Here is an 11154-nt window from a genome sequence, read left to right as displayed (position 1 = left end):
AAAAAAATAATAGATTAGAAATATATTTAACAATATATTAATATTATATATAATTTACTAAAATATACTTAATATATATAATATAGATTAAATTGATTTATTTAAAAATAATTTAAATGTAACATTTAAATACAGTAATCATTAATGTTAACATTTTGTTAACATTAATAATATTTTCTATATTATAATTATTAAGAATTATTATTTAAACTAAAATTTTTTGTCTAAAAAATTAAGTTAATAATTTTTGTTATTATTGTTGTTTAAAGATTAAATAAATAGTATAATATTTATAATAAAATTGTTTATAATTAAATAAATAAAATGTTTCCAAAAATATTAGTAAATAAATTATAGTTTAAATATCAATTGTAATAATTTTCATTGTTAAAGTTTAAATTTAATAACATAATAAATTTTCATTAAATTTTCATTAATTAAATTTTTAAGTAAATTACTATTAATTACAACAAAAAACAAACGTAAATATGATTTTAAAATCATTGTTAAATAAATTCAAACAAATTTATTGGACATATATTTTGTGTTTAATTGGTTGCTTATATCAGTCATACGATATAAGTAGCGTATATTTTCGGTACGAAACGACAACAAGTTTAGGCTATGAATCGGAAAATCGGATTCAATTACCGGCACTTACCGTATGTTTTGATAAAATATTTTTTGTATCAAAACAATATCAACAATTGGTCCTAAATCAAACTGGTCAAATTTTAAATTATACAGATTATTTAAAATTACATAAACATTTAAAATCGTTAACAATTGCCCAACAATTTAAATTATTTGACAACTATACTAATAATACTAATAATAATAATCTATATGTTAGACTTAATAAGCTAACTATTGATACAGATATAATTAGGATGGCCAATATCAAGTACGGACTGGAAAATCAAAATTTATGTTTGACGTTATTTGTGGATGTTTATGAAAATCTAACCTACGATAGTATTGATAATTATTTAAAAATTGTACTTGCTGGATTTGTGAAAATCAATATCAATCGACTAATTCAAATACGTTTCCATTCAAACGGTTTACTAATTAATAAATTATGGCCGCCTGAACGTTATTTATTAATCAATAGTAGTAAACGTGTGAATCATATTTATTTTACACGTACAACATTTATTGATAGTAGTAGTAATGGGAAATGTAACCAGATAAGTTTATTAGATAAACGTAAATTATCACGTACAATTTACGATTGTACCTATGAATGTATTGGTAGAATATTTTTAGCTAGACAAAATATATTAACCAGAGATATGATTACGTATAATAAAACATGTATGGCTAAATTTCATACGTATTTTCGGCCATCAATTGAAATTAAACAATGTCAACAAAAATGTACCCATGACACTACTACTAATAAACTTATACAATGTTATCAAGAATATTATCATCTAGATAATAAATTTTCTATTGAAAATAATCAAGATAATAATGATGAAAATTCTCTAATACTAACTGTACAACCCAATAGTGAATTGTTTCTAATATATGTTACGCAATTGAAACTAGCATTTACTGAATATCTGTGTTTAGTCGCAAGTATTACCAGTCTATGGTTTGGTATATCAATAGTTATATGTATTGATTGGCTAAAAAAATTAACAAATCGTTTGCACTTATATTATATGTCTATTGTTATCAATAATAATAATAATATAAACAATAATAATAACAACAATAAGAAAATAATTTTAATTAAAAATAATTTTTTTATTAATAATAAATCTAGTAGAAATAATAAAGTGTCTAATTGTTCAATTAAATAAATAAATATTAAAATTTTTATTTATTTATAATAATAAATATAAATACAAATTATTTTCTTTTATTGCGTTTAAAAAAATATTTTACTAAATAAAATATTTTTAATGCAAAAAAATAGTTATTTTTAATTAAGCAAAATATTATTAGAAAATTTAATAAATAACAAAATAATAATAATTAAAAATATTTTCTATAAATTTTAATTATATTTTTCTAATAATTATTATCAATAATTGAGTTGTTTTCAACATTTTTCTAATAATAATAATAATAATACATTATATACTAGTTATTTATTTAAACAACATAAATTTGTTGTAAACAAAATAATTATTTAAGTCATTTTGAAAATTAAATAATTAATTTTCTTACAAAAAATATTTAATAAATCATTTTTTATATACTATAAAATATAGAAAAATTATTAAAAAAATAAATTACAACCTATTTATTGTATTACATATATTTCTAGTATATCTTATTATATTATAAAATAATTTAGTAATAATTATTTATTATTATTATTGTATTTAATCAATAATATTAATTGTTTTATTATTATTTAATTTTAATCAAATATGTACTTTTTATTGATTTAAAAATAATATTTTTTTCATAAATATTTTGTTATATCGACAAATTTTATTATATAAAAAAATCAATGTACTATCACAAAAAATAAATTTGTTAATTAAAATTACTTGTTGTAAACAAAATAATTATCATAATTATGGGACACATAAAAACTATTTTTGTTGTAAATATATTTTCATAAAAATAAAATTAATTATTTTATGTACTGTACATCTATATATAAAAGCATCATTTATATGATAGTATAATAATTATTATAAAAGTTAAAAGAAAGTTGCTTGATTAAAATATATTTTAGTATTTTCAAAAATTAATAAAAATAGATTAAATTAATTTTTTTTAAAGTAAAACTATATATACGGTACATACTAATAAATGATTATAACTTTTAATATTTACTAACTTTTATCGAAAAAAATTATTTTATTTATTTTTTTCATAATACATATGTTTAAATATAATTATATTAAGTAAGCTAGATAGTTGTAAAAAAACAATAATTTTAAGTTAATTTAAAATCATAATAAATTATAGTTAAATTACAAAAACGTAAATATGATTTTAAAATCATTGTTTAATAAATCCAAACATATTTATTGGACATATTTGGTGTGTTTGATTGGTTGCTTATATCAGACATACGATATAAGTCGAGTATATTTTCTGTACGAAACGACAACAAGTATTGGATACGAATCGGAAAACCGGATTCAATTGCCAGCACTTACGGTATGTTTGGATAAAATATTTCTCATAACAAAACAATTTCAACAATTGGTAGTAAATCATACTGGTCCAATTACTAATGTTATTGATCATGACAAATTACTTTGGAAATTAAATTCAATGACAATCCAGGAACAATTTCAAATATTAACCAATTATAGATTAAAAATTTATTTGTCCAAGCTTAAAAACGATAAAGATATTACACAATGGGCCAATGCACAAATTGGTTTGGAATCAAACATGGTTTGTTTGACGTTATTTATGAACAACAATACGTACAATGAAAATATCTACGTCTACGATAGTATTGATAATTTTCTGGGAATTAACCTAGATAAATTACAACCATTAAGTTCATTGATGGACCATGTTCAAATTAGATTACATTCAAATGGCTATCTGATACATAAATTATGGTCAACTGAACGTTATTTATTTGCCAATATTAAACGTATTAATGATATTTATTTTACACGTACAACATTCATCGATAGTAGTAGTGGGCAGTGTAGCCAGCTAAATTTGGATGATAAACGTAAATTATCACGTACTGTTTACGATTGTACCTATGAATGTATTATTCGGAAATTTCTAGCTAGACACAATAAGCTATATAAGGAAGTAATAATCTATAATAAAACATCCCGGGCAAAATTTCAATCAATATTACAACCAGGTATATTACGTAGACAATGTCAACAAAATTGTACACTAGATACTACTAGAATATTTCAATGTTATCAAGAATATTATCATCTAGATAATAAAGATAGTAAACTAAATGATTTTGCATCCGATGATGAAAATTTACTAATACTAACTGTACGACCCAATAGTGAATTATTTTTAATATATTTATCACAATTGAAACTATCGTTTATTGAATACCTGTGCCTTGTGGCCAGTATTACTAGTCTATGGTTTGGTATATCATTGGTTATGTGTATTGATTTGTCTAAAAAATTAACAAATCGTTTGCACTTATATTTTATGTCTAATACTATAAACAACAACAACAAAAATACTACAGTTATTAAACAAAATACTAATTTTTTAATTACTTCAAATAAAATTAGTAGCATTACTGTATCAAAATAAGTATTTATTACATAATAATTATTATTTTTATAAATTTATTGAAATCAATGTCCAGATATATATATGTTTTACAGTTTATAATTTGTATGCAATAATCATAAAAACAAACACTAATAACATGTTTATCACTAATACTATCCTATAGTGTAATACTTATACAAACTAATATTAATTAATTTATTAAATTTTTTTAGATATTAAAAAACTTTCTAAACATAATAATTATTTTAAATATGTTTTAGTTTTCATTTATAAATATTTTTTCATGTTATCGATATTAATTTTAAATAAAATTTTAAATTTATTTAAATTAAATTATTTACATATACTAATGCTATGCTATAATATTAATACAAACTACTACTACTACTACTACTTAACAAATAAATAATTAATTTAAAATAAAATAATATAAACTATTGTTTTGTATAAATGCTAAAAAAAATTATAACATAAAATGTTGCATACAATGTGTATTTAATTTGAAATAAATAATTATTATGATTACTATAATTTTATCGATTTTTTTTATTGGTATACTAATAATAATGTAATTTACTTTTTATTATATTAATTAGTGTTTAGTATTATTATTATTTATTTTCATGCAAAAAATAATGCTAATGTGTTTATCTACTTAAAAATTTCTATAAATTTAAGACATTGTTTTTATTTACATATTTATTAAATAAAATAATAATAATTATTATGTTATTAATTATGAAAAAATTTTTAAAAGATTTTTATTAAGAAACACATTTTTATTATAACTATTTTTTTACTATTTAATAATAACTAGAAAATTATTTAAATTATTTTTATCAATTATTATTATATCATTTTTTAATAACAATTAGCTAACAATTTTTTATATACTATAACTTTTTAATTTAATTTAATTAAATATTTTTCACTTTGTTAATTTAAATAATTTTATATTAAATATATATAATAATTATTATTATTTTAAATAAAATGCTATCAATACTAAAATATTTATTAAAGTTTATTAAATTTTTTAGATTTCAACTATTTTTCAAATTAATTTATTTAACAGCATTTATTAATTATTAATATGTTTACTACAAGATTTGATATAAAAATAATCATCTTTTATGAATATATTTATGAATACTTTTAATAATTTATTGAATATATTTTTATATATTATTATTATTAATTAATTAATTAATTTAAATATACAAAAAATACTATCTATAAAATATTAATGCATATGATAGTAAAAAATAATTTATACATATTTTAATAATAAATTAATAGTTTTAATTGTCTGAAAAAATCAATTTTGATTAGCATTTTATTTGTCATATTTATTACTAGATTATATAAATTATTTTTTACAACAAAAAAAACAAACAAAAAATGTTATTTCATTTTATTAATATATAAAATAATATATAATTTTATTTTAAGTATTTTAAGTTTATTTTAAGTTTATTTTCGTACTACAAATGTATGTATTAATAGCATTTTATATTATTGAAATTAAATTTTAGTTTTTAAAAATAGAATTTTTAAAATTATTAGATTTTTTAACATGAATTATATTAATAAATTAAATTAGTTTTTTTTATTTTATGTATTATTTTCTATATATTCGTTAAAAATATAATGCAATATAAAATCAATAAAATTTATATATAATACTGAATATTTTAATATCATTTTTTCATTTGCGTAATAATCTGCAAATAATTAGAGTAAATATAATAACTAATTAATAACAACAATCTTTTACTAATTAAATAATTAAATATTTTATATTAATTTTTAGTAAATATTTATTTATATCATATATAAAATGTATACTAATACTAAATAATTTATAATACTAATAATATAACTATTATTAATATTATAAATAATTTATGATATTTTTTTCCAAATAAAATAATTACCAAAAAATCATATTCAAAATTATAAAATTAAAAAAAAATATTATTAATAATATTTTATTTAATAAATTTTTTTTATAGAATATTTATAATTGTATTAATATTATAAATATATATATTTATCTATCAAAAAAAATGTCCAAACATTGTGGTTTAATAATACTAATTAAATATTTTACATATACTGGAAATGTTTATTTTAGTCGTAATATTAATAACAACAACAATAATAATAATATTAATAATACTAATACTATATTAAAAATTATTAAATTTATCATAAATTTCCTATTGATATCAGTGCTAACATTTGTCTATATTAAAAACATTATCAATGATTTTGATAGATCAAGATTTAGGAGGCGATCTGGTAGAAATAAATTACTACAAATATTACATACCTGTTCGACAATGGGTATGGCTATGAAAACATACAGTTCCTATACGGTCCTAGTATGGAATGGCCGCAAACTGGTCGACCTATTACTACGAGTCGGCCATCAATATGTTACCGACGGATATGAAAAACGTACGGGTATTACGATTACATGTATAACATTATTGATGGCATTGTTATTGAAATTAGCATATTTTATGGCATTTTTCTGGCTAAACAATTACCATATGAGTGTCTATGGTTTAGCTATCGAACCCCTATATCTGATGGCATTCAATACAAACATATTGATTACGGCACTTATAGCCTACAAATCGACAATAATATCCAAACAATTGATATATCTGAAAGGGGCCGAAAATACCTCAACTTTTATATTGAATTTTTGAATATAATTATTAGATTTTTCATACATTCATAATTCAAACTTTATATTATTAATAGATTTGTAATTCAGAGTGAAATGATAGTCATATGAGAGAAAGAATTATTGATAAGTTTATCGAAAGTTTCCATGAATTACTTGATGTTCAGTTATTTTCCTATTATAATAATTTGTAATTTTAAGTAATTTCTATAATAATTTTTACTCTTTTGCCTACGCTTGAAGAAAGCAGTCGATAGACTTGTCAATCATTATTAAGGCAAATGAAACATTCAATTTAAATAATACTTCTATTTTTGTAACTAATATGTAATTAATATAATAATTAATAAATATATTTAATCATCAATTGAAGTGTGCATTGAATGAAAGTTTGTCTTAAGTGTGAAGTATGAGAGATATCGGCAGGCAATTGATGTCAAGACAAAGGACCGCGACATCGAAAGGGTGATTACGAGAACTGCAATACTATCGGACCAGACATACTGTCTGAATTCGATCCCCGAGTACTTAAGTTGAGCTGAGCGACTGAGCTACAGTTCCTTGTAACTGGCCATAAAAGTCAGGCCCGTTACAAGTGGTGGAGGCGCCTGTTGTCCAAAAACAGAAGAAATAGAAATTAGAAGACAGCACAAGAGGTAGACCAGATTGTCTACAAAGAGGTGGACCAGATTGTCCGCAAATATTAAAAGAGAAAGACTGTCATTAAAAGAGAAGACTCAAGTATTGCAAAATAGAGATTAGAAGCCGAAACCGGAAGTTGCGAACCGGAAGTACAGCTTATAAGATGTCACGGGAATTTGTAAGAAATTTCTTAGCGATAAAAGAGAAATTGGGCGATAGATTCGATCCCAATATGACACTCAATGATATTTCGATGATTATATCTCATCACGAAATAGAATCGGATGAAGAATCAGAAGATACTGTCATTGAAAGTGCAGAAGAGAAGAATACGACGAAAGCTAAGAAATTATTAGAAGAAACGGGACTACAGAAAGAAAATAAGAGTATAGATGAAGAATTAGAGGAATTCTTTGGTACTACCGTTGCAATGGACAACGTGGACCTCGAATTCACAGAAATAGAAGGACTTCGAGAACAGGCAGACATATTAACTGCTTCTCAACTCGAATTCATAAATAAAGAGATTAAGAATACGGAAGAAAAGTTGAAACAGTTAAATGTTTATCAAACCCGTATAAGAGAGGGTAGACCTCCTATTAGTCCCGAAACGATGAACGAATTTAAAAGAAAATTAGAGACCGAAAAGTCGGCAAAAGAAAGTAGTCCGCAAATGCCTATATTAGAGGTACAGACAGAGCCGAAAAAGACGGACAAAAGAGATTTTAAATCAGTTCAGAAGAAATTACAGTTCGAATCGACGACAATAGAGAAAGATAGACAACCGCTGGAACCGACTATTATCGAGAAACAGCCGTTGAAGACATCGATTACGAAACATATTAATGATACCGGAAATGTGATATATTCTGACAATGAGAAGAATACTCAGCATAAGACGACTACAAATGTAGAGAACCAGAGATCAGAAACCTTATATGCAAAGGGAGTATTGAAAGACTGGGGAATTACGAATAAGAAGACGACACAGTTTCCGAAGGATAGCCAATTTGATTGGATATCAACAGATCCGAAGAGAAGTGATAAGAGTAGATCAAAAGTCATTTCGAGTATAGAAGTACCGGATGACCAGATTAATGAAGAGATAGATAATTATGCGATAAATTCACCGCCTCGAAGGATAAATATAAATAGACAGAAACAATCAACACCAGAGAAAGAAGATCGAGAATCAGATCCGATGTTATTATTAGTCGATAGATTAGGAGAGATATTAGAAGATCGGAAAATGCCTAAAAGTCATTTTAGAAAAGCGCCGAAATTTAATGGCAAAGAAGAAGAAGCGAGCGAATGGCTAACCGATTACAATAGATTTGCGAAAACTCAAGAATGGTCTTCGAGAAACAAAGTAAAGAATGTGAATCAGTATCTCGAAGGAACAGCTTTAGACTTTTACGATTATAAGTATCCGGAGAATAATCCCGAAAATTGGGAAGACTTCGAAGAAAATTTTAGAGAATGGTATGGATTAGGCGAAGGACAAGATACCGCATATAATGAATTAACTAATGCATACCAAAAATCAGATGAGAGACCGTCAGAATTTGTTACGAGAATTTTGGGTTTATCAAAGAAATTACCGGGAGATAATACCTTAACGGTAATGAACCGTATAAGAGTGGGTCTAAGAGATAATTATTTAATTAATCAAGTTTCGATGGCGAACAATCCCGAAGAAGTTAGAAAATTTTTAAGAAATAAGGAAACAACCGAAAGACTCAGAAGATTGAATGAACCGAAGAAAACATATCAAAGAAATGATATTGTATTTAGATCAAGAAGAAGAGAAGATAATTCAACCGGACATATAAAAGCCGGAAACGAGCAAAAAGGGAATAGAAAAACATTCAGTTGTTTTAATTGTGGAAAACCAGGACACTTATCAAGAGACTGCAGAATACCGAGAGATCGAGAAAACAGTCAGAAGAGATACGAAGAATGGTTGAAAACAAATGAATCGACGAATGAACAGAAGAGAGAAAACACGAGAACAGATATGAGAAATAATTATACGAATAATCAAAGTAATTTCAGAAGTCGTGAAAAACAGAATGAACGTCAAAGTTATGACAGTGGAAGTCATATCTCGAGTGGGAGGGAATTAGTTCCAGTGAAAACAAAAGAATTTGATCCGTGGACAGACCCGGCAATAGCGAAACACTGGTCTACTTTCAACTATGAGAAGTCGATGGAAGAGATATTAGAAAAACTAGATTTAGGAAACGTTCCAATTATCCAGATATTAGTCGATGGCATACCAGTCAAAGCGTTACCAGATTCTGGATGTAGTATTACGATAATTAACAAAGACTTAGCAGAAGCACTGGGAAAAAGATTGAAACCATGGCCAAGAAGAGCGATGGAAACAGCAGACGGAAGATCAACCTATCCCAATGGATATCTCGCAAATGTGAAGATTTCTATGAAGAATAAGAGTTTGAATTTAGCCGTTGCTGTATCTAACATAAAGAATCCGCCAGTGATATTAGGAAATGATTTTTGCGAATCAATGAATTTGGTGTGTATATGGAAGGGACGAATGATAAGAGATGCAGAAGATTGTTTGAGTAAAGAATACCTCGACTATCTTAAGAGTCCAAGATGTCCAGAACCGCCATATAGATATACAGAATCGACAAGTAAAGAGAGTTCGATGGTTGTTGCAGCAGCCAGAGGAACAATTAATTCATGGCCTAATCAGCGATGGATCATAAAGAATGACGGATACGAAGAGTATCGAAAGAATGAGAAAAGAGGTAATGGAAAGACATTATCCAATATGATTATAACTGAACCTACAGACAGTTCGAGTCAAGAGTCGGACAATTCAAGTGAAGGTTCGGGTGAGTCGAATAATTTAGATAATTATAGTCGCGTGAAGTCGAAGAATGACAAACGCAAAGAAAAGAGTGAAAAGAGTTCGGCAAAAGTATTTGCATATATGACAGTTGGTCACATGAAGACCATGAGAACAGTTAGAATACCGCCGCGATCTGAAATGATTGTCGAATGCGTGAGAACTGATGAAGAAAGAAATCCTGCCGTCATAGAGACGAGGGATTTATATAAGGAAAATGGTTTAGAAGTAGGTATGGGTTTTATCGATGACAGAGTCGAATCCATACAACTAATCGTTCGAAATAAGAAGAATACCGAACATAGACTTCGGAAGAATAGTGCGATTGCAACGATAAATAAATTGAATGATACGACAGAAGTCATAGAGACCAAAGAAGAGTTGAATGAAGAATTATTAGGATCAGTGAAACCATTCAACGAAACAGAAAACATAATTCAAGAGATGTCGGACGAAGAAAAAGAAAAGTTCTTGAAAATGTTTAAAACAGGAAAACACTTATCGAAAGAGGAAACAGAAGTCTTACAACAGATATTATGTCAATTTAGAGATCGATTTGCAGTAGGAGATGACGAATTGGGAAGAATCAAAGGGTTAGACTATACGATTCCAGTAGGTGACGAAAAGCCGTTGTCATGTCAACCGTATAAGACATCACCGAAAGAAAAAGAAGTGCTCAGTGAAATGATAGAAGATATGTTGAAAAGAGGAATTATATCGCCGA

The sequence above is a fragment of the Oppia nitens genome, unplaced genomic scaffold, assembly GCF_028296485.1.
Source record: "Oppia nitens isolate AA-2021 unplaced genomic scaffold, nextdenovo-longstitch-racon4-pilon3 scaffold25_pilon_pilon_pilon, whole genome shotgun sequence".
Classification (NCBI taxonomy): domain Eukaryota; kingdom Metazoa; phylum Arthropoda; class Arachnida; order Sarcoptiformes; family Oppiidae; genus Oppia; species Oppia nitens.
The sequence above is the reverse complement of the archived record's forward strand: the minus strand, read 5'-3'. Positions refer to the sequence as shown.